This window comes from Grammomys surdaster, unplaced genomic scaffold, assembly GCF_004785775.1.
Source record: "Grammomys surdaster isolate TR1022 unplaced genomic scaffold, NIH_TR_1.0 125614, whole genome shotgun sequence".
Lineage (NCBI taxonomy): Eukaryota > Metazoa > Chordata > Mammalia > Rodentia > Muridae > Grammomys > Grammomys surdaster.
This window is the reverse complement of record NW_021620456.1, coordinates 900,863-925,593: the sequence shown is the minus strand read 5'-3', so window position 1 is coordinate 925,593 and position 24,731 is coordinate 900,863. Positions and strand designations below refer to the sequence as shown.

General features: G+C 40.6%; 1 protein-coding gene and 1 pseudogene across 1 annotated transcript in view; one reads left to right on the top strand and one right to left on the bottom strand.

Annotated features, from left to right (window-relative positions):
* The window catches only part of Fhit (fragile histidine triad), a 1,358,514-nt gene that overhangs the window by 445,077 nt on the left and 888,706 nt on the right, over positions 1–24,731 (top strand). The gene's annotated exons all lie outside the window — the stretch shown is intronic.
* Positions 17,019–17,488, bottom strand: LOC114638637 (annotated as a pseudogene).

Below are 24,731 nucleotides of genomic sequence, written 5' to 3'. Positions count from 1 at the left end.
TCTATGTTCTGTGAGAGAGCTTCACACCTGTACTGGCTGGTTTTCCATCAACTTGACAGAAGTTAGGGTTACCAGAGAGGAAGAAGCCTCCGTTGAGGAAATGCCTCCATGAGATCCAGTTGTAAGACATTTTCTCAATCATTGATCAAAGAAGAAGGGCTCAGCCCATTGTGGCTGGTGCCATTCCCGGGCTGGAAGTCATGGATTATATAAGAAAGCAGGCTGAGCAAGCCAGGGAGAGCAAGCCAGTAAGCAGCATCCCACCATGGCCTCTGCATCAGCTTCTGACTCCCAGTTCCTACCCTGCTTGAGTTCCTGTCTTGATTTCCTTTGACATTAGTTATGGGTGAGCATGTCTCTATGTAGGAGCTTTAACTATTTGGAACAACCACCACTGCAATGAAAACTCAGATCTGTCAAAGAATGAAAGACAGATTAAAAAAAATCATTTGCTGTCAAAGGGTAGTGAGAGGTTCTTGTCTTTACAGTAGTTCAGGTTGTACCTTATGTCAACTGGGCACATGAAAAGGGGTGATGAGTTGTATCTGGAGATCTTTGAGTACAGCTCTTTTGTCTTTAAGCCCACCTCTGACATCAGAGACTTGATGCCTTGCAGGATTCTTACCAGACCTCTGCTTATTCCTGGGCTTTTCCTTTGTGAACCTTGCTCTTCAGATGATGAGGCCACATTTTCTTGAGTAGTGTAGCCACTGACACTTCACACAAGCTGCTAATAGTGCTTCACCATGCTTTTGTAAGCTACCAATGAAATGCATTGGTTCATGCACACATGAAGAAAATAGCAACAGCAAACAAGAAAAGACATGACTGAAGAAGAGGATGAATGAAAGTGGGAGAGGAGCAAGGTAGGGACCAAGGTCTAGATATGTTAAACACACTGTGCACATGTCTGAAAAATGTTATTTAAAAACCCATCATTACGTGTAAACCAACATGATAATAAAAAAGGCTCATATTTCTAAAAGAATAATTTTAGAACATAATTGTTTATGACTAGTAACTTCTTCCTGTTGAGGGCTTGTTTTGATGTTGTGTGTTAGCCTTTGAGCAACAGGCATGCAGAGGGCTGAAGGAGGGCTGAAGGAGGGCTGAAGGAGGGCTGAAGGAGGGCTGAAGGAGGGCTGAAGGTGGCTGATGGAGAATTGCTCCTGATACAGATGGAAAGTTGTAAATGGACAAGTTTTATTTTCCTGACAAGACAGGATGCTCTGCATACTTTGATATTCCCTTGATCTTTCAAAGGCCTACCATAGGATTTATCTGTATTAAAGTGGAAACAGATCTCCCTCTAAAGGAAAGATCCTTTATTGATCCCAACCTTTTCCTTGTGCTGGTATAGGTACCTTTTAAACAACCAGAAACCATGGTGTTTCTTCTTTCTCATATAATCTTTTATTTATCCTTTCGAAAGCCTTACATACTTAAAAATAAACTTCCCATGGAAGTTGTTGAACATACCCACTCAGCAAAGACTAGCCCCCCCTCCCCCAAAAAAACCCAAACAAACCTCTTAGTAGTTCTCTTTGGGGAAGTAGAAAGCATGACTGTCCCTAGCCCACATGCTTTCTGTGACTTGCCTTCCGTTCCTATCTCTAGCTCTCGAGCTCCCTAGAAGTACTTTAGACTATATTTTAGCTAGTGGTGCCCTGAGGAAACCTAAAGCGCTGGGTTGGGATTATATTCGCTGAAAGAATCAAGAAATCAATTTCCTTCAAGGGAAATATAGCAAGTCTGCCTAAGCAGTATATTGCTTAACATAACTGAACCCCCAGAAGAAACAGAGGAGCCAACCATTATTCCCTTACCTAGACAAGGTAGGATCATGGAATTCCAGGTCTCTTCTTGAGATCATCCCGAGGAGTGAGTCTGCCCTTCCCACTGGCAGCCACTCTCTCCTTTGTGACTATTCTGGACTGGACTGTTTCAGTCATCGCCAGAGGCCCCCATACCTTCAGCCAACTCCAACTCAGGGACTAAAAGAATTAATGGGTCGGAACTTAATCCATAACTCTCTAACTCCATGGCATTATTTTTTTAATAGTTCATAAAGTTCTTATTTTTCCTTTTTGGCCTAGATCTCCTTTGTGGTAAAGGAGAGCTTTTCCAGCTTTAGATCTGCCTCATAAAAAAAGGCTTTAAAAAAGATGTTGGGTTGTGTGACTATCTGCAATTCATTTTCATAGGATATTCAAGAACTGCCCCCAGAGCCTCTGCCTGAATTTGTTCTAATATAAAGAACCCTGGGGTCAGCAGCACTAGTGCTGGCAAATGAGTTTGGAGTCCTTAGAGACCTGGGATGCTGATGTACATTGCTTAAGTCTGTTGAAAGCTTTAAGACTAGATTCTGGTCACTAGAAACATGATTCAGATATTGAGGAGCTCAGATATGAAATTTCAAAGTAGCACAGTAGGAGTTGTGGTTTGTTTCAAATAACTAGCTGCTTTTAGGGGCTGAATAGGTAGCTCAGTGGTTAAGTGCTCTTGGAGAGGACATGAGTTTTGTTCACAGACCCATGTTTCTCAATTCATAATTACCTGTAACTATAGCTCCATGGGTCTCTCTCTCTCTCTCTCTCTCTCTCTCTCTCTCTCTCTCTCTCTCTCTCCCCCTCCCTTCTTCTTCTCTCTCTCTCTCTCTCTCTCTTTCTCTCTCCCTCTGTGTCTCTGTCTCTCTCTCTGTGTCTCTGTCTCTCTCTGTGTCTCTGTCTCTCTCACACACACATATACACACATACACACACACACACACACTATAAAATACCATTTAAAAAAAAAGGAATACAGCATTGAATTGGAAAGAAAGGCTACTTCTGTATTACCTCAAGTGGCCATTTGACCTCTCTGACTTTCAATTTCTTATATGAAATTAGAAAAGAATAGTCCATTATTTTTCAACTATAATAAAGCCAGTAATTACCAAGACAGGCACTTCACCCATGTAATGTTCACAGTAGACACTCTGTTATCTGATATTGTTCTTCCCACCTGATGGTGGTGGGAGGCACAATTCCTGTCCTTGGGTTTCAGGGAGAGCTGGAAGCATGACACCTAACACTCAAGAGGAGAGAATGACAAGAGTTTATTAGTCACATGTGCAGCCCAAGGAGGAGGATACTATATGCTATGCAAAGCCTCATGGAAGCTGTATTTATCAACAAAGTGGATGATCGAGGACTGTGGCAAGAAGGCTCTGTAGTTCCCACACAGCAGGGTGATACTTGTTATTGTAGGGGGATATGGCTGACACGCTGAGATCATTCTATGGAGAAGAACCCCAAACCCAACAGTCTGGGGAAATCACCAGCTGTGCCTGGTTCCTGATGATGAGGGCATTTGTGCTTGAGCTGCCTGAGGCTCTCTTAATTTTCTCTAGATGCCAAAGTGGCATATCATCACAACTTCTACTGAAAGGCAGATCCTCAAATGACCTGCCCCCTTCTCAGTCTAGTTTGCCCTTGACTTAGTTCATCCTGTTGAGTTCTGAAAAACCTCTCTTCTGGCCTCAAGCTCTACCCAGAATGATTGTATGGCATGAGTCAACACCTCCCCACCCGCTGAGTGAGACAGATAAGGTGTTAGCTGACTTCTCTAGCTACTAAGAACATAACTTTGGGCAAAATGTAGTCTCTTACCTTGTTCCACACCCCTGTGTGTGTGTGTGTGTGTGTGTGTGTGTGTGTGTGTGTGTGCATGAACTTTTGATCATCAGTGTGTGCATGTGTAGAGGCTACAAGGAGACTCTAGTTGGCTTTCTACTAAAGCCTTATACAATAGCCAACTTTACTCAGAACATCAGACAATTTTAACCCTGAGGGTTAAGAAAGGCCACCTTAGTAACGTTCTTATGAGTTCATGAAGTATACAATCACAAGGACAAATCATTCATGGCAAAACTATGTTTTTCCACAGAGGCATATGAATGACAGCAGCTGAAGTCAACCCACTCCTACCCACTACACCTTGGAGGGGCAGAAAAAAATCACATTCCAAGATCAATTCTGTGTTTTGATGAAACTGAGGTGACAAGACTCTTGTCTTGTTTTCTTGGAGTTTTTTCACAAGTGCTCAGAGTTCCCCTCACAGGACACTATTCCTGGACTGTGCTCTGATAGTATGCCATGGCATCCAGCTTTTCCCATGGGTGCTGGGGATCTGCACTGAATTCCTCACGTTTGCTCTTTAAGAATTTAGCCTTCTCCCTTGTTGGCAGCATTGGTTTCTATGAGGAAGAGGTATTATCTGCTTCATGGAAAAAAGATGCCCATGTTCTGGGCATCATGTCTTAGTCATTTTAGGCACTTAAATCTTCATTCTTTTGAGTTTTTCACATATGAACGTCATCTGCCTGCTTTCCATTGTGAGTTTAAGCTTGTTGCATGCAGCTCACTCCCTTTTCCCTCTTCTTTGGCCTCTGAAGGTGAAGTATATCCCATGTTTTCAGCCTGTACCTTTGGTGGAACAACTCACATGCTACATTTCTTGAATAGATTGATGGAACTGGCTGTCAAATCCCACCATCCAATAGTCTCTTACTGATTCTCTAGTGTTCTCTACATTTCTAAAGCTTTTCTCCCCACATCATACTTTGTTGTAGGTGGGTATTAGTTAGTGTTAATGGTTTTGGGAGTCCTTCTGTCATGTTGATGTAATATTTGTTCTAGTTTGATCTTCATTGTCTCTAAAAGCCCAGATGCTAAAAGTCAGACCTTAGCATGGAGCCATGGGGGGGTGGTATCTGGTGATGGGGGAGCTGGACTCTGATGAACGTCTTCAGGACACTAGAGCAAGACCTTGAAGAAACTGTAGAACCCTCATCTTATCTCTTTCCCTCTTCTATCCCTGGTTTTGTGGTGAGCCTCTTTCCACCATGTGATCCCACTGTGATGGGCTGCCTAACTGACTATGGGCTACAACATCCAAAAACTAATTGAAACTAAACCTCAATTTTAGTTGTCTTACCTCGTTAACAATGGGAAGCCAAGTAAAGCAAAATATTATGTCACCTTCAGTTTTCTTTCCTTTCTGACCCAGAGTAGCTCAGCTGTCCAGGATTATCTGATGTCCTGTCTCACAGTCTTGTTTAAATCACTTCCCATTTCATTCCCCCAAGTCAGTGCTATGGAGTAAGACAGTGGATGCCAGGCTCCAGTCTGAGAATGCACAGACCATCTCAGAACCTTGGAGCTGGAAGGTTACTTTAAACTGAAGATACTTAGAATCTTTCTTACAGAAGGAAACCTCTGTTAAGTTTTGGAAATGAAACTGCCATAAATTTCATTGTGGCTTTCATTATCACAAAGTATACTAATAACTAAGCTTATAATGGATTCTCTGGAGTTGAGGGTTGAGAGTGTAACAATGAAGAAGATGGAAAGACCATGTGTTTCTGTATGAACAACAATCAGTGTATAAGAGAAACCTGGTGCCAAACGTGACTGGAAACCCATGCTGATCTATACCAGGATGGCTTGCAGCCATTGGCATGATGTAGAAGCAAACTAGAGTGACTGAAGGTGACCTATGGCTCAAGATCCCACACCCAAACTTGCACATACTCCTGGGAGGAGATTCAGGATGCTAATAAGACATCTAACAACAAAGCCATGTGTAGAGTTAGATATATAACCAAGCATGTCAGAGAAAGCCTATGCTATGCAAATAGGCTCGAAAGCCCTCTAAATATAACTTACATGTTCTGACCTATGTACAGCATTTTAATATCTTCTCTGTGCTAACCCATTTCTCTCTTTGAAGTATATATTCCTCACTTTGCTTCATACATCAATATATCTCTGTCTAATTCCTTATTCTGAGACACAAGAAGCCGAGAACCCTCTGGAGGTGCCCACTGAACCCCCATACCCACTGATCCCTCTGTTACTGGATCTCTCTCTTTTTAAGTGAGTAAGGCATCTGTTTCCTGAATCTCTTTTAAACACTGCACTTTCCCTCCACCCAGGATATCTATCTTTTCATTTTCTGTTTTTAGAAATGGTAGGTTTATAACTCAAATCCTACCTCTCCTGGTGATTATTTATTTATTCTCTAAACATCTGGCTCCTCGTTTGTTAATGGAAATGATCATGCTATATGACTGTTTATACAATAACTAAATAGTTAATGAGTCATAAATGTTCTCAAGGGCCATCCTGCTCTTGCTCTGACCATCTCAACCAAAGGTGACCTTTACATTTTCTGCCCATGGTGTTTCTCATCCTGCATTTACTTCATATCACCAATTGCTGTGTTATATTTCAAAATATTATAGTTATGCTGACAAATTTTTGGAATTGGGCATCAAGTATTGTATTTAATTAATGAAAATTCACTGGGCAATTTGTGTTTTATAGTAAGATTGGGGCTGGTAATACAAGGACAATAAAGATTAAGACCCTGTCTTTAGAAAGTGTATACATTGTCTAATTATCAGCACCTGCTTATAATTTCACCAGGAGCCCTGGTGAAAGTCCAGAAAGGATGCTTAACTCAGTCAGCTCTGGATTGAGGATAGCAACCCAAGGTGAGACCATCTCAAGTGACAGCCAGAGGATTGGGATTGGCCACTGCAGCAGAGGGAAGGGCAGCTGGCAGGGTGTCAGAGCAAGGATGTTTTAGTATAATCAGCAACAGTTTCATATGCACAGCGGAAGCAGAACTTCATCTTTTGTGACTTCCAAGAACAGAATGACTGCAATCTTAGATTTGATGGAGAACTGGGAGGAGGTAAAAGCAGAGAGGTAAGCCAGAACTAGATCATGGGAGGATTTTCAGTCCTGGACAATTTAGTAATGTGGTTCTAGACACTGTAAATAGTGGATACATGTCCTTTGGTCTTGGAGTGTCATACTGAGGAAGCTGAATTTGGCAAGATGGAAAAACCTCAAAATAACTGGGTTTCTCGTGCTTCTTAGAAACTGTGGAAGTGAGCCCTGTAGCTAATCCAGGCCGAATTGATTCATAAGCCAACATCCTTTTTGCTTGTACTCACTACTATATTTTTGCATTGATGTATTTACATTGATATATTTTACATTGATGTATTTTACATTGATGTTTTTCAGTCAAAACTAAAGCGGAAACTGTTTTCCTGTTCAGAAGATGCCCCCATCTTGCTCCCCTAGTTCTTTTCTAACATTCCCCAAGTACCTTCTCCATCCCTTGGCTAGGACCAGGCTTTTGCCTTTGGGATGACACCAGGTTGATTCCATGGCAAAAGCTTTCAAATATTTCAGCTTTCCTCCAGCACCTATAGCAGCTTACAGTCCTAGTTCAACTATCGTCCCCACCCCCTAGTCTGGAATTTTGATGATCCTGATAACCTGGCCCTCCAGTATCTATTTGCATCTGTTTGCTCCTGCCAGCCCAGCTCCATTCAAACCATTAATCTGGTCATAGCTACTTCTATTACTGTATCATGCTGAAAAGAAAGTCTGTAAGTGGTTTCCTGTTGCTCAAAATCCTTGAAGCCCGTGAATATCTTCCCAAGTCTGTACCTGCATCCCCTCTTCACTACATTCTTTGCAAATTCCACTGCAGTCAGGTCTTTAATTCAGGCTCCGTACTCTCTGCAAACTCTTACCATAGGCCTTTGCACATTCAATACCCTCTGTCTATGATATTTTGTCGCTGGCTACAAATCTAAGTGCTACTTCTAGAGTAAATTCTTTGCCTTCCCTTCCCTACCCTTTAGCTTCAGGTAGGCTACTATTTTGTTATACATCTTCCTGGTTTCAGATATTTCTCCTTGTGTACCTTTCAAAGGACTTGTTTGATATAGGTGATATCTTTTGATTAACACCTTCCTCCCTGCTGGGCTCTGTTCTGTCACCTGTCTCACCTGATATTCACAATACTGTTATCACAGAGGTGCCTGACAACTATGTATATATGATGCAATTGGATATAAAAATAAAATTCAGCAGTGGTCAGAGAGAGCATTTCTTGTCATTCAGGGATTTATCTGGCTAAGAATCCAGACAATGCCTACTGGAATTAGCAAAACATGAAATGTGTTCAGATGCAGGAAGGCAGGACTCAGCTTGCTGTAGCCAACCTGCCACGTCTCATTTCATGGTGAGTCTGACAGATTGGATACGATATTGGTGATTTGAGGGGTGTGTGAGAATGTCTTGTGGTAACAGTATCTCTGGGACTGCTAGAGTATGTCCTATCTGTTTAGTGGGTTAATTAAAAAACATGGAGTATCATTATTTTCCCTTGATCTGCTCCCCCTCCCCCCACCACTTTTTTGAAGAAAATTGTTGTGGATTCCCTATTAGAGTGAAGTTGTATGTCTTCATTAGTGTATTTTGTACAAATGAATTTCTACTGCACCATCCCAATTAGCCCTGGTCTTGTAAAATACCTTACCCGGGCAGCAGCTGCAAGTCTGGAATATCTAGAAATTTCTTTTTCCTAAGCAAACAGTTTGAACAGGGAAATGCATGTTTCTGATGTGTAGCCTGCTAGGGAAGCCCAGGGAGAGGAACTTAACTCGGCATTGAAATAGTAGCCTTCCTGCACTTGGGTCAGAACATCTGTCTGTGTTTCTGGGCAGATTTAGTTTAAGGCCAAAACAAATAGCTCCCCTTCCTTGAGTTCTGACCCCAGGGCCAAAAACCGGGAACTGAGCTAGTCCAACTGCCACTGCTGGGGGAAGTCATTGTTCTTGCCAACCTTCTGGGAGCCCCAAATAATTAGCTGTGCAAAGAGCAAGCTGGAATCAGAATTCCCCTCCAGGCCTTTCTGTGTCCAGCCAAACAAAGTGAAGGGAACTGAGACAAACATAGCCTGTATAAAGGAATGAGCATTAGTTCTTTCTTCTCTTCCCTGGCTCTGGGTCCTCAGCCCTCTTTGCTCTGAATTCTCTTGGGTCCTCATCATGTATAGCCAGAGGGAGTTTGTCTTAATTAAAGCCAAAGGTCCATACTGGGGAGAAAGGTGGGTGCTGTGTTTGGAGACTTAAAAACCTTTGACATGTGGTGAGAGGTATCTGCTCCAACCTACGTTTTTGGATGTTTTCAAAGAAAAGCAGCCAGAAATCTGGACTTCAAGGTATGACATCACACAGCTTGAACAAGTTTGTTACATCCCCTCCTTCATATTGTCTATAAACAAATGGCAGGGCTAGCGAACATGCTTTGTGAAGCTCTAAGCTACACCATAAGCCCCATATAATGTTTATTCAGATGGTATGTACACTGTTTGCACCGTGTCCCCAGAACTGTCCCAACAGTGTAGAAGAATGGGCTTCAGTGTGGAGTTGAGCATGTCTCTTGCCTGGCCAGTTTCTCCCACAGTCAGTTTGTTCCCTGCATTCTTAGTTGCAACTTTAGCTCAACCATCCACCAGAAAAATAAGCACACAGGTTACTGATAGTTCAGATGGGGTTCCTGTCTACAAACACTGTCAGTTCTGCTGTGATGTGATAGATCCACAGTCAGAAATGACAGTAGACTAGAAAAATGCTGGCATAGTCTGGCTAGTAAGCAGCAAAAGTGGTGAGTAATAGAGACAGAACAGCAGAAGCTGAGCATCCTACAGGCATAGCAGTAGAAGCTGGAGATGATAGAGCCAGAGGAACAGAAGCTGTGGTTGATGTAGGCACAGGATCAGAAGCTGGGGGTCATGCAGGCTTAGCAACAAAAGCTGGAGGTGATACATGCACAGCAGCAGAAGCTGGAGGTGATGTGAAGTCAGGAGCTAGTTTCAGATGTTCCTTGTATTTTTTTTTTGTTGGATATTTTATTTATTTACATTTCAGATGTCATCCCCTTTCACACATTTCCCTTCCCTAGAATCCTCCAAATCCATTTCCCCTCCTCCTTTTAATACTATTTTAATTAAATACAAATATTAAGGCCAGTTCTAGGTTTGGGGATTAGCAATACAATGGATGCAAACAGTCAAGGAACAAGCAAGACAATAAACACAAATAGTCAAAGAACAAGCAAGGCAATAAACAAAATTCTGGGAACACTCTCATGATAGCTGTTTCTAAGGGCTTATCAGGATGACCAAAATATCTGAGCCAACTTCCCTGTCCTAGCCCAAAGTAATTTTCATGTCTAAACCTACTTCCTTATTCTAGCCTAATATTTAGATTCCTGTCTGATATTACTTCTCTGTTCTAGCCTAATGTCAGATTCCTACCTGGAGCCTACTTCCCTGTCCTTGGCCAATGTCACATTCCTGCCAAGCAGACCATTCCTTGTCCTTGGCCCATGTCATATTCTTGCCAAGCAGCCCCAAAGGCTATCCGCTTCTCCCTCCTTTTTATTTCATTAACAAGACTAAGCTTGTCTTTGGTTGTTCTGACAAGAATGCCTTTCTTACCCATTATGAAATATGCATTCTCAAAGCAAATGCACTTCCATCTTAGGTTGGTAAGGCTCTGTGCAGAATCATACGCATCCTTGGCTTGCCAGCCTGTTAATTTAATAACTCTGTCTGGGGGTTCATTTTCAAGTTGAAGCCATGTATTTTAGCTGACAACATGCTGATGTTGTTAAAGATAAGCTTTAACATGATGGGCAGGAATAAAAGTATTCCCAGGACAAAAAGGGCTAGCATGATCAAGATATATATGCCATTCTTGAAGCTGGACCGAAATAGAAATACTGACCTCAGGCCATGGGTAATTTTATCAGCAGTATCTACTGCATCAACACTCAGCAGAGCAGAATTCTTGAAATTCATAAGTTCACTATATAAAATTGTAAAATTCTAACACCAGAGAGGTGTTAGAATTGTGCCAAATACACTGAGTATCTTTAAACATTTTCCTAATTATAATGACTACGACTGTAAATTTTAGAACTAACATGAATCCAATGGTATTTGGCATTACATTCGAGATGACTCCTGACTCTTAAATTCTGAACCTCCTTCCAATAATTTGAATAGGATAAAAAACATAAATCTGTTCTTGCAAAATGCCTATCTAAATCCTCTTGTATATTCAATACATTAGTAACATTTTCTTGCTAAATGATTAACAAAAGTAGCTGTCTTAACTTCTTGTGTCAAAGCAATTGCAAAAGCAGAGGTGCTAGCAATTAATGTAGTTAAAGCTGTTATACCAGCAATAATCAAGCCGACTACCCTCTTTCTTCTGCATAAAGCCGGACTCATTTCTTCCAGTACTTGAAACCTATTTTTAGAATACCAAGGTTCTGTGATACTCAGGGCACTAAAATGAAAGCTAGTTGATAGACCTCTGTAACTAACATGCCAGATTTCAAAACACTAACACACTTAGAAGATGTACAATCAGTGCAACTTACATTAAATACTGTAGAAGAAACAAAAGTAATTTTAGCTTGACAATTAAAAGAGCCTTAACACGTGTTAACACCTGTTTGAACTCCAGATCCTGTCCCAATTTTATCTCTTGCTAATATAACATCATAGAAAACTGCAACTAACTTCCAAATATGTCTCTGAAAATGTCTAGAACCAGACTTCCAAATGAAGACTGTTAATTCCAGTATTGGATTGATTTCTAGACCAGTACATGATTGATTCTGAATAACTTGTCACATTTAAGAACAATACAAGAGTCATTATATCTTCTCTTTTTGATTATTTGTTCCACACGGTCTAAAAACTTGAGGCAAGGAAGTTTGTCCCATCAGGGGTATAGGTAAGCAGTGGTGGGTTGTGAACATATGTCCAATACAGCTTCCCACTTACCATTGTTAGGGCACTCAGCAAGCTCACACAGGTCAGCATCATTCTTTGTCTTGGCATCAGCATGTCTCACCGTCACTCTGGCAGCCATAATGCTCCTTCAGCATCCTACACTCCTGGGCGTGTTAGAGCTCCTGGGAGTTTAGCCTCCTCTAGGTTTTGGGGATTGGGTACAGAGCTGATGCCCTAGGACTGCTCCAGGAACAGGCAAAAACTGGAAGAGTTTATTCCCTGTATTCTTACTCCCTGATGCTCCTGGGACCCTGATGCAGGTAGATTCTTGTTCAATGTCCACTGAGCAGCATATGGTATTGATAGCTGGGACCAACAAGTCATCCATCCCTACTATATGCAGGATAACAGAATACAGACCTTCCAGAATAACATTACTCAGGTGCTTCCTTCTTCACTGAAAGAGGGAATGCTGTGGAAACTTCCATGATGTAAATGACTCCAGTGGGAAGAGTCCATGGCCAGAATCCATTTGGCAAAACACCAACAAAAAACAGTGGGTCACCCACATAGTACTAGGTAAATACTGGCCTAATCATACAGAGCCATTTTTGAGTATTTCATTCAGTTTCCCAGGTACTTGAGTTTTGAACCAACCTCAGTCCTACTTACAAAGGCCCATCTACAGTTCTCAGAGGCTATCTTCCCAGATAAGGATGGCTTAAAAGCTCAATCCTGCTATATATAGGGTAGGATGAGGAGTTTCTATGTAGAAAAAGAAAGTTTTTAATGTTCTGAAGATCAAGTGACAATGGTATATTAATGTGACTTCCTTAATAATATTCTGGAGCCATATGCTGAAAATGACAACTTATATTATGCATATATCTGCCACAACTGAAGAGTTAGGCTGCTATATAACAGAAAGACCAAAAAGCAGTAGTGTTGATAACCAGTGCTTTTGGTGTGAGCTTCGTGGCAGGTGTGCCAAATGCTTTATGGGATCACCACATTGAGTACTCAACAGAATCTTGAGGTTAGTGCAATGAATACTCTTGCACAGAGAAGAATAAGCTGATTTCAAGAACTGATGATTTTTCAAGGACCATTGTCTTAGTTTTTGATTTTTTGCTGTGAACAGATAACATAACCAAAGCAACTCTTATAAAGACAATATTTAATTGGTGCTTGCCTACAGGTTCAGATATTCAGTCCAATATCATCAAGGCGAGAGCATGGCACAGTCCAGGTAGTCATGGTGCAAGAGGAGTTGAGAGTTCCATACCTTCATCTGAAGGCCATTAGGAGAAGACTGGCATCGAGGCAGCTAGGAGGAGGGTCTTAAAGTGCACACCCACAATGATACACTTCCTCCAAAAAGGCCACATCTACTCCAACAAGGCCAAACCTCCAAATAGTTTCACTCCCTGGGCTTAGCATATTCAAATCACTACTACCACATAAACAGAAAGTAGCAGAATTCACATTTAAGGCCAGGCAGTCTCATCCATCCCTATTTTAGCTTCTGTTCTTAAGTCAAGCTCCCTCTCCTCTTTGGTTTTAGCCTCTGCTGCCCTTCTCTGTAGCAAGCCACTAAAACAAATCAAAATTGATCTAATCATATGACAGCAATACTGTAGAATACACACACACACACACACACACACACACACACACACATATATATATATATATATATACATCAGATGAACTATATAATTTGGGCAGGATGGCTGAGGTTACTGGTGGATATACGCAGGGCCTGGTGCATACCAGGTGAGTGATCTACCACTAAATACATCGCTTCATTTTCAGACAGATTCTCTCTAAGTTGTTGTATTAGTCATGGTTCTCTAGAAAACAGAGATGAAAGATATTATATATAAAGGGGATGTTTAAAATGGTTCACAGGCTAGTCCAGATAGTGGTTTATCTAGTCCAATGATGTCTGTCTACCAGGTCAAAGAATCAAGTAGTTATTCAGTACTGACTGAGTTGGTCTTTAGTATACCCTGAAATCTCAAATAAATAGACTCTAATGCCATTGAAGGATGAACTTGCCAGCAAGCAAGCAGGCAAAGAGAGCCTCCTCCTATTCCATTCCCCACTCAAAACTAGTAACTTTTTAAGTCACTTGATATATGTGCCATCTCCAGGATCTAAGTAGGCCCACTAAGCATTGTGTTTCTTCCTTGGTGGTGGGAGTGGCTGAGTGCAATAATGTATTCATGGAAAGTCCATACAAGTTATGCCTCCTTAAGAGGAATATCTCTGCATGTATCAGACCATTGGGCAGCTAAGCAATTCACTGAGGTAAATATCCCTTGAATTTTGATTGAATTTATTTTCCTACTCTGATGTGCATGTGTTACCAATGAGTCTAAAATGGCTGCTCCCTTGGTCCAAGCAGCATAAAGTCGTCAATATAGGGCACCAATGCTATATTTTCTGGAAGAAACATACAATCAAAATCCCTTCTATTTAAGTTATGATGCAGGGATGGAGAGATAATATATTTTTGAGGTAAAACTGTAAAAGTATATTGCTAGTCTTGCCAACTAAAAGCAAATTGCATCTGGTGGTCCTTGAGAACGGGTACTGAAAAAGACATTTGCTGGGTCAATAGCTGCATACCATGGACCAAGATATGTGTTAATCTTCTTAAGATTAATCGCATGTTGTACAAAAGCTGCAGTTGAAGTCATTACTTGATTGAGTTTTTAATAGTCAAACTGATTCTTCAAAATCTGTTTTCTGCACAGCCAGATAGGAGACTTAAAGGGAGATGTGCTGGGAGCCACCACCCCTGCATCTTTAAGTTCTTGATGGTTGCACTAATTTCTGAAATTCCTCCAGGATTGCAATAAAGTGTTTGATTCACTATTTTCCTTGGCAGAGGCAACTTTAAAGGCTTCCATTTGCCTTTCCAACCATAATAGCCCTTACTCTATAGGTTGGAGAACCAATATGAGAACTCTACCTATTCTTCTCGGTCTATTTATCCAAATTATACATTCTGGAACTGGGCAAATAACCATAGAATGAGTTCAAGGACTTACTAGATCTACTGTGATTCAGATGTCAGCCAAAACTCCATTAATCACATGACTTCTGTAATCCCTGACTTAAACTGGAGAGCCACAATATTTCTTGGGGTCTCTCAGAATTAGTGTTAATTCATAATCAGTATTCAATAGACCCCAGAAAGTCTGGTTGTTTCTTGTAGACTACAGTTCACTTTGTAAAAGGCCAGAGGGTCCCTCTGTGGAGATACTGGAGGAAGACTTACAGTAAAACTCTTGAGTGTTTTATCAAGGTTCTTCATCAGAGAGCCTGGCCATCTCTTCATTCAAGTTCTAGGTCTGCAAACTTGGCTCCAGTCTGGAAATTAGTTTACAGGTGAGATTCTATTTTCTCATGATACAAGGGATCATTTCTTTCATTTGTTTGAGTCCCCTCTCCCACTTATAGAAATCAAACAAAAATGCAGTATGCTTTTTATCTATTTCATATATGGAAACATCACAATTGATTAGTCAGTATCAAAGATTTGTATAAGTCATACTACCATAAAAATCAGTTTGTGATGCCTGTTATGGGTCAGGCCATTATGCTTATCACTCTATCTACACTGCTCATTATGACAACTATGATCACCTTGCCACCTGGCCCCTGCTACTTTTGGGTCCAGTAAAACCCATTTCATTTAGTTTATCTAACTGAGCATCAGTATCTCCAACCTTAAGGTGTGGCACAAGGAAAGAGCACTAACAAAACTCTCTGTGTTTTATGTCTTTTAGGATTAGTAAAGGACCTGTCTTCTGGGTCTTTCTGTTGTTGAGGATTAGGTTTTACTAAGTATACTCAGTCTAGCATTGCTATTTCTCTTAACCTTAAAATAGCTTCATCAATAATAAAGTTTCCCGACTATCCTGGAACACTTGTTTCTCCAGTCTCAGCCTTCTGAGTAGGTAAGGTTACAGGTGCATACCATGCTAGCTTCCAATAATCTTTAAGCAACGCTGAAGTGGCTGTGAATTTGACCTCCAGTCTTCCTGTTCAATCCTAACACCCTGGCTTTTCACCCTTAGAAATAAAATGGGCAAAGCTAATTTGCACTCAGACTGTGACATCCTTGGGGGCAGGACAGTATATCTGCATTCATTTTACCTGACAAATAATAAACAATAACGTTCTGTCAAAATGATTTTCTGAAGGTATCTTCATTGGTGACCTTAATGACTAGGCATAATGAGGGAAAAAATGGTATATTAATCCAGATTCTGGTGTCTTAATTTGATGAGGATCATCAAATATTCATAAAAGATAGTAATTTTGTCCCCAGGAGATATTTAATGATGGATGTCTGAAGACTCTCTTGGTGGTTAGTAACTGAGGGTGGTGGAATATGATGGAGGTACCATCCGGAGCTCAGAAAAGCCCTGTAGAAGCTCAGGGGTGATGATGAGGCGGTATGTTTTATTCCCTTATTCATTCATTTCACACATGGTTCTCCTCCCCTCTCAGAGAGAATGTGAGACAGAATCAATAATGATTAATGAAGTTTCTTAGCTTCCATAACCAGTCCCAGGAAAATTTTGGTACTTAAGTTCGGAGGAATCTAAGATTGATGGGGCAGTGCATACCTGTAATCCCTGCACTTGGGGTGTAGGAGTGGTCAGGAGCACAAGACTTTGGCTATATGAGACTCTGTTTTAGTTACAAGACACCACTGCCAAGGCAACTTTTAAAAGAAAATGTTTAATTGGGGGCTGTCTTGCACTTCCAGAGGATTCATGTCCATCAGGGCAGACAGGCTAGCATGGTACTGGAGCAGTTGCTGAGAGTTTACATGATCTACAAGCATGATTTACACCCACCCCCACCCCCAAACACACGGACACACACACACACAAAGAGTGAGAGAGACAGAGAGAAACTTTTCACACCTCAAATACCACTACCAGGGACACACTTCCTCCAACAAGTCCACACCTCCTAATTCTTCCTAAACAGTTCTACTAGTAAGGGACCAAGTATTTAAACATATGAGCCTATGGGGCCCATTCTCATTCAAACTACCACAGACTCCAACAAACAACAATAACAGCAAAACCAAAAAGTTCCCCAAAGCCCAAACAGAGTTGATTAGGGAGAGGAGGAGACCATTAAGGAATCTGAAAGTTACATTCTAACATTTCTTTGAATCAACACCACTAGTGCAAGTGTCTGGGACTTGACTGAGGGCAGTGTCAGCTTCTGCTAGGAGAAAGAACAATTTCTAGGAGCTTTTCCCAGGCAATAATAAATTTTCATTTTTTTCCAGTTCCTTCTTTGTATTAACTCATACACAACTACTTGTCTTCTGTTTTGTTGAAGCAGTAAGTCAGACAACACTTGCCACAGTAATAACTGTCAAAGTGGCTACCCATGAAAACTCCAGCACCACATTCATCAGAAGGACACTCTCAACGAAGTCAGCTGATTTTGCCATTTTCATCCACCTAATAATATTTCAACACAGCCAATTTAACCTTCTTCCCCTTATGCTTATTCTTCTTGGGAGTAGTGTAAGACTTCTTCCTTTTCTTAGCACCACCACGAAGTCTCAACACAAGATGAAGGGTAGACTCCTTTTGAATGTTGTAGTCAGACAAAGTACGGCCATCTTTCAGCTGCTTACCAGCAAAGATCAACCTCTGCTGATCAGGAGGTTAATTCCTTCCTTATCCTGGATCTTGGCCTTTACGTTTTCTATAGTGTCTGAGAGTTCAACCTCGAGCCTGATGGTCTTTCCCCTAAGGGTCTTCACAAAAATGTACATCATGGCTGCACCCCCACCAATGATGTCGGATCCTCATTTTTTTCTTTATTAAAAAAGAAGTAGAGTTTTTGCTTTGCACCTTTGGGAATACTGGAAATTGAATTCAAATCTTCTGCCAGGCTAGGGAGTTGCTCCACTTTTGATCAGCTGCCACTTAGGATGTTGAGTTGGACTGCTTGTCCAAGCTCACACAGGTTCAAGATATGACTCTCCAACTACAACAGCCCCTTGGGGACAGCTCTTCCTAGGTAGATTCTTCTAGCCTGTTCTTGATTCAAATGTTGTTTTGGCCATGCTGAAACGGGTCTTCCTGAGACCGATGGGACTGTACCTGTGTTCGGTGCCTGGAGCTGACAAAAGGGGCATCAATTGAAGACAGCTTGTTTAGGCTTTTGAGGCCTCTGGGCTTGTACTCCTGAATCCCTGGGAGATGCAGGGCCATTCCCTGAGCTTCCTGTAATGCTACATTTTGTTGCTGGTCCATTCTCCCTTCTCTGAACTGTAACCCTTAGCTACTGTGGTATCACAAGCCATAAAACTTATTACAGACTTTGCTGAAATAATTACCATGTTCACAATGAGTTTGGTATTCTGTTCAGATCCGAGCACTGGTGGCCTTTACTTGTGTGACTTGCCTCCCAAGGCACAGCCCCTGTTCTCTCTGCCATACTGCTTGGAGTCTGATTCTTAGATGCAGGATGCAGAGTGCTTGCTTCAGAGCATCTCTAACAGGTATTGTGCGGTTGTCAAGATGGTAGAGTTGATAGGTTTTAATCAGGTAGGTTGGTGCAATATTTAATGAAAATACTTCTTAAGTTGGTGCTCAATAACCGGGCTTCTTGATGTTAGAGTCCAAAATATTAGTCCAGTGCTTCTGGCTTCCAGGTTAGAAGAAAAATCAATAAAATCAGCTAAAATGCAGGAAGGCATCCACTGCGCCAGGATGTAAACCCCTCCAGCCAGCACTACCACACACCGAACTTTAAAATTTTTTTGCCAGCTCCCCTTTTTTTTGTTCTTTTGTTACATTTAAGGCTCCACAGTGATATGAAAAGCCACCCTGGCTCCTCCATCTATTAAATACAAAACACATGTGAACAAATAAAAGAATTGCACCATATAATACAGCCAGAATACAATGTTATCATCACCCTGCTCCGAGCATTTCTCAGGATGGTTTACGTCTCAGCAGTTAATCGTTTGCTATTGTTGGTGTACCAATACAATATTATTAGCCCCATAGAAGATTGTCTTCATGTAGGCTAGCCAGAATATAGATATTTGTAAATGGAATCTGAACAGTGGCCTTTCTCCACAATATAAAATTCAAATAAGTGTAACCGGTCATGGCCCAACTCTTGTTTATTAATTAAGGCTTTTATAATATTGCACTGTTGTTGGGAGCTGTGGCTTATGCAAAGAGGAATACTAATTATATTCTGCATTTTCTGTAATAATGGGGCAGTGTTTTGGACAATGCAGTTTATCCAGACAATGCATCCGGTTCATAATGTAGTGTATTAACAAGGAGGCTCTGAATGCTTAATGGGGAACTGATAGAACAGCAAGAGGGATGCCTGAATTACACTCCTGGCCAGGCTGGGGCAGTGACAATATGCTACATACTGGTAACCTCAAGAGGTTTCCAGACCTCTTTAATGTGTGCTGTTGAACACTCCTGAAAATAAAGAAAGCAAGAGAACCAAGATAATCATTTTGGTAATTTTATATTTTCCCATTCTAATGCTTACTGAGGGTTTTAAAAGCCTTTTGCACCTCTACCAATTTTTGCTTTCTGGTTTACTAAAACCAATGACTTTTCCAAGAACTTTCTAGCAGTCTGTGCCATCATGATGATGATTGTTAACATGGAATATGCTTTTCTTTTCTTTCTTTTCTTTTCTTTTTTTTTTTTTTTAGCAAAATACTTGTATCTAGATAGATTTTAGAGCCACAGTGCCACAGTGCTTATCTGAACAAACTGGACATTACTGTGGGTTTTATATTGTCAGAGTGTGTAGCTGTCATCAGTTTCTAATTACACATTATTCCCATCATCTTCAAAAGAATGGCATGGGTCACTGGCTAGGAGGATATGTGTATTTGCATATTCTGTAGCAACAGAATCATTTCATATATGATCCTTGATGCCTGGCTTCTTTCACTTAGCATAATGTTTTCAAGGTTATAAGCAAGTTGTACCATGTATGTTTTACAGCTTTTAAAGCCTAAGTAATACCCCAGTGTGTTAGTGTGTATGTAGGTGTGTGTGTGTGTCTGTGTGTGTGTGTGTGTCTGTGTGTCTATGTGTGTGTATGTGTCTTCTTTCCACTCTTCAGTTGTTAGAAAAGGTTTTCTTTGTGCATTTTGGTTAGTCTAAATAATTCTAGGATGAACATTTATGTGCAGTTTTGTTTGTGTGTGCACTTAGGTTATTCTTCTACTGAGCTATACACTGAAGTCAAATGATTGGCAGCATGACTTGTTCCTGTGATTAAAAGCAAGCATCACTTGCTGACACTTAAAGGTGGGAGCTAGCTGTATCTACAGCATGTAGACTGTGAGATGTGCATAATGTGGGTAGAGCTAAGGTTAGTGCTGATTTCCGCTAAGGAGGGACACACCCTAGACAGCCAAGGCTCAGACATCCACCAGGCCCCTCAGTCTTTCTTATCATTTGTTGACTTCTGATTTTCCAGACATCACTTACCAGGCAGCACCCCGTGATAGATCCTTCCTTACATGTGCCATTTCTTGGCCTTTGGGCTCATATCAAAGGAAAAGGTTCCTATTAGTAAAAGAATATTCAACCATCTATACTTACATCTTTACTTATTTTCTCTGGTGTCGTGAGATCATTTATTGTAGTAAGTACTAGTAAGTGGACTTGTGGTTAAAGAGAATTGGCTTTTTTTTTTCATAATTCTTGGTGCTGGTCATTTTGTGACCGAGTCATTGCAAATTGCTTTGTTCTGTGTCTGAGACATCAGACAGCTCCTTGAATGTTCCTGTAGCCTGTGTTTATTTGTTTGTTTGTTTATTTATTTATTTATTTTTATCATTTCAGCAGGCTCAGTGAAGTCATTTACTGTTTATGTATTTCACTATATTTTACAAGGGCAGCAAAACCAGTCTCATCCCACAGTAAATCTTACATGATTAAAATTTAATAGCAAGATAAACCTGCCATAGTCATTAAAGTGGAGATTTTTCCCCTTGTTTAGAAGGTTGTTGACTATTCGACTTTAGAGATTCAACTCTCTCCATCTTAAGTCACTCTGTATGTAAATTACAGAAAGGTAGGGAGGCAGTGGATGCTGTGTGTTCTCTACTGTGTTCTTTCCTTATGCATACCTTCTCCCAGTGGTGGAGCTGTCAGCATGCTGACTTTGTGTCTTAATTGACATAGATAAAACAGACAAGAACCACCACAGATTCTGTAGCAAGAAGGTTCTAAGCTTGCACTCACCCCTAGCAGAAAAGGATTCTGGGATCAGTGAGTGTCTATCCTGGCCCATCCAAGGAAGCATGCTGTTTGTCTGCTGACATCTTGAAACTACTTCCCCACATGGAACAGTGGTTATACAAGTACCTTCTTTCTTCCTTACTCAAACCAACCATTTACCCTGTACATATGGCCAAGTGGTTTGGCCCCTGGGGTTTCCTGTGGGCTTAGATTTAACATTTCTCTAGAAAGGGACAAACATAAAAACAGAACTTCTTGTTCAAGAATAGGCAAATAGACTATTAGAATTATTTTTAATTAGCATACAAAGAAATATGTTTTGTTGTGATATTTTCATGTGTATATTACTCTACTTTTTCCCATCCAATAGACTCTACATTGAGTTGAAGTGTATGTTCATTGCCTAGAGGGTACAGAGTACTCAGCTATGCACTCAGGACTATGGGCATGACATGAAGCAGGCCCTCTGCCTCAGGCACCTATAGTCCAGGAACATTTGGAAAGAACAAAGGGCTCATAAATGGAACACAGAGTGAACATGTAAAGGCTAAAGAAATAAGACTTCTCATGGGAAACAGAAGGTAGTGTGACCTAGGAAAAGTACTTTCAGGAAGTAAATACATAAACTGTGTCTTAAAGGAAGAAGAGGCATAGTTTGGTAGAAATGATATGTAGATAGGCAAGGGACAGGGGTAACAAAGACCAAATAATCTTTATGGGTATCTTAGCTACTGATCTATTGCTGTGAAGAGACACCACGACCAAGTCAATTCTTATAAAGAAAACATTGAATTGAGGACTTACAGTTTTTGAAGGTTACTCTATAATGGTGGCAAGAAGCAGATGGACATGATACTGAGGCAGTAGCTGATAGCTTTAGATCCTGATATGCAGACAGCAAACAGAGAGAGAAAGAGAGACAGAAACAGATAGACAGACAGACAAACAGAGACAATGAGGCAGAGACAGACAGACAGAGACTAGGCCTGACATGGGCTTTTGAAATAGACCTTAAAACCCACTCCCAGTGACACACCTTCTTCAAAAAGCCATACCCCATAATCCTTCCTGAACAGTTTCCCTATGTCGGAATCAAACAATCAATCATAGGATCATTTGGGACTCAATTCCTCTTGGAAGGGAAGAGATAAAATTTATCAAAAAGAGACTAGAGGATTGTAGAAAATTCCAAGCTTGCTGGGATAGAAGCTATTGTTTTGATCTTGTGCTCTACAAAGACTTGAGAAAGAAACATGGAGATGATAGATGATAGATTGCTGTTTGGACCTATTGGAAAGCGTAGGGAACTGTGTGTCAGAGTGGGTTCTTAATAGAATGCTAGTGTGCCTTGGAAGAAGAAAGTCAGTGTGGATTTGCCAAAGCCTGGAATAACTGGATTAACATCTCTTTTGACAAAAGGTCTGGATTAGATGATCAGTTGAGTTTCAAGACTGGTACATTTAATATCTTTGTAAGCATTTTAGGATATTCCTGTGTTCAGGACTGAGAAGTGAAACACAGTTGGTAGAACATGCATGAGCTTAGTGCTGGCAGCAGGATTTTGAAGTTATCTTTAAGTTTACTCTAAGGCTTTGACTTTGTTATAGAAAACAGAATTGAGATTTCCCTGTCTTTCTCCTTATGGACACAGTGTACACTTTTTTACTATTCTTCCCTCGATCAAATGATTTGATACTGTGTTCCATTTATATAATACATTTGGATGGCATTTTAATAATAGAACAAATGCTTCTTGGTCTCCTGGATAAGTTTTATTTTCTGGAGTCACATGGTAAGTTATCTTTGCTTTCCTATAACAAAGCTCCTGCCTCATCCGCATTTTATATGGATATAGTTTTCTAACCATACAAACTATACAACAGCATCACAGTAGTGCCACTATCTGCCTCCATTGCTGTTGGCTGGATTAGTCTTATCATAATTGTGTCTTCACTGTCACTGCCCTGGCTTCTCTATCTGCTTCTTGTTTATCTCAGTTAAAATACATATAAAAGTGTATTAACATTCCCATACAGTGGGTTCTCCAGAGGGCCAAGCCCTATATTAAATTTTACTTCCTAAATATAGGGAGAGAGTAGAGGGACCCGGCACATTTCTGATGCTGAGTTTTTATTATATTGTGGGTTTCCTTCAGCACTTTAGAATCCATCTTTCTCAATATGGACAGGAATAGGGAGACTGAAAGGGAAATTGTTTTCTGCATTCTCTGTAATGGTTTTTATTTAAGAATGATAAAGCAATGCTTGCTAAGCCCAGACCAGGTCCACAGCAGACAATGCTGAAGATCCCAGGGGAAGTACAGGAATGTTTCTATGTTGGGCGGAAATAAACCTCAGAATGTTATTTGGTGTATAAAGTTATTATAAGTATATTGAAGACAGCCTTGCCTAGTGTATATAAAAAAAGACAACTTGAAGTTGGGCTTCCTGTGTTTAACCTGTGTGTGTCTAGTTGCTGCTACTCTGAAATCATAGAAAGATATTTATGCAGGTAAAGGGCAGGGTTCAGCTTCACACTACAGCCCTTAGAAAGCCAATTTATATCCTGGTATATAAGGGGGAAGGAAGAGTACTCACCTCATATGCCTTATGTGTGGGGCACTTAGACTGAAGGCCATGTAAAGTAAGACAATGTATGTTTGTTATTATGGAATCATTTCATGACTCTGGAAAGATGGTGGGAATTAGACTCGAAGCCAGGAGCACTGATTTTCTACCATAAACATGCTTGAACTTGCAACAGTCAACTGACTGCTGCAACTATATTTTTTCCTCTGAAAATTGACCAGACTCATGTTACAGATGTCTAGGTCTGACTCCGTGAAAGTGCAGTTCTGACATCTGGGAAAATCTTCCCAAGATCAGATATCTTTATAATTCCAGTCTTTCAAAGCCATTTCTGACTATACATTTCTTTGTAGTTAGAGAAAGGAGAGTTTTGAAAATTGATGACTTTTTGTTATATTATTAGTTCATGATTCCCTAATTCTCAGTCATTGGCTTCCCATCTGGTCCTAATTGACTTAGTCCTTCACTCACCTAGTCATTAATGTAATTTCAGGAGTGTGGCAAAAGCTTTTGAGTCATCAGATCAATCTTGATATCTTTGTGATTAGATTTCAAACCATTTAGTAAATTAGAGGAAGACCAACTCCATCGTCAGCAGCTTGTCCAAAACTGGGAATGTCATGTACTGGTGCTGGATTTGGGATGGTGTGTTTTTGTATAGTCTGTATGTATACTTCATAAGAAATTGTTATTCACTGCTAGCACTGTGGATAAGAATGCTCACTAGGCAAGTATAAGAACTCAAGTCCAAATCTTCAAAACTCATGTAAAAACCTAGGTGTCATGTGCATGCAAGTGTAACTCCAGCACTATGGTGAGCAGAGATGGGGATCTCTGGAATTGCTGCTCACAAGCCAAGTTGTAGGTTCAGTAAGGGAACATGTATCAAAGGAATAAGAGCAATAGAGCAGGGAAGTAGATGTCTTTCTCCAGGTCCTTCATGCATAGTGGCACACACCACGTGGGTTTGTTGACATATACCACATTCCTCAAACAAGAGTACTTAAGTCCCATTTCCAGTGCTGACCTTCTCTCAATTGCTATCACTGTTTCTCCAGCCCTGAAGTTATTTTAAGGACAATTATTCTCACCATCATCATTTGCTAATGTGGAAATATTGATTCTACCAACCCACTATCACAATGGATAGGTATATTATATAATTAAAATATATGGAGTGCTTGTAAGC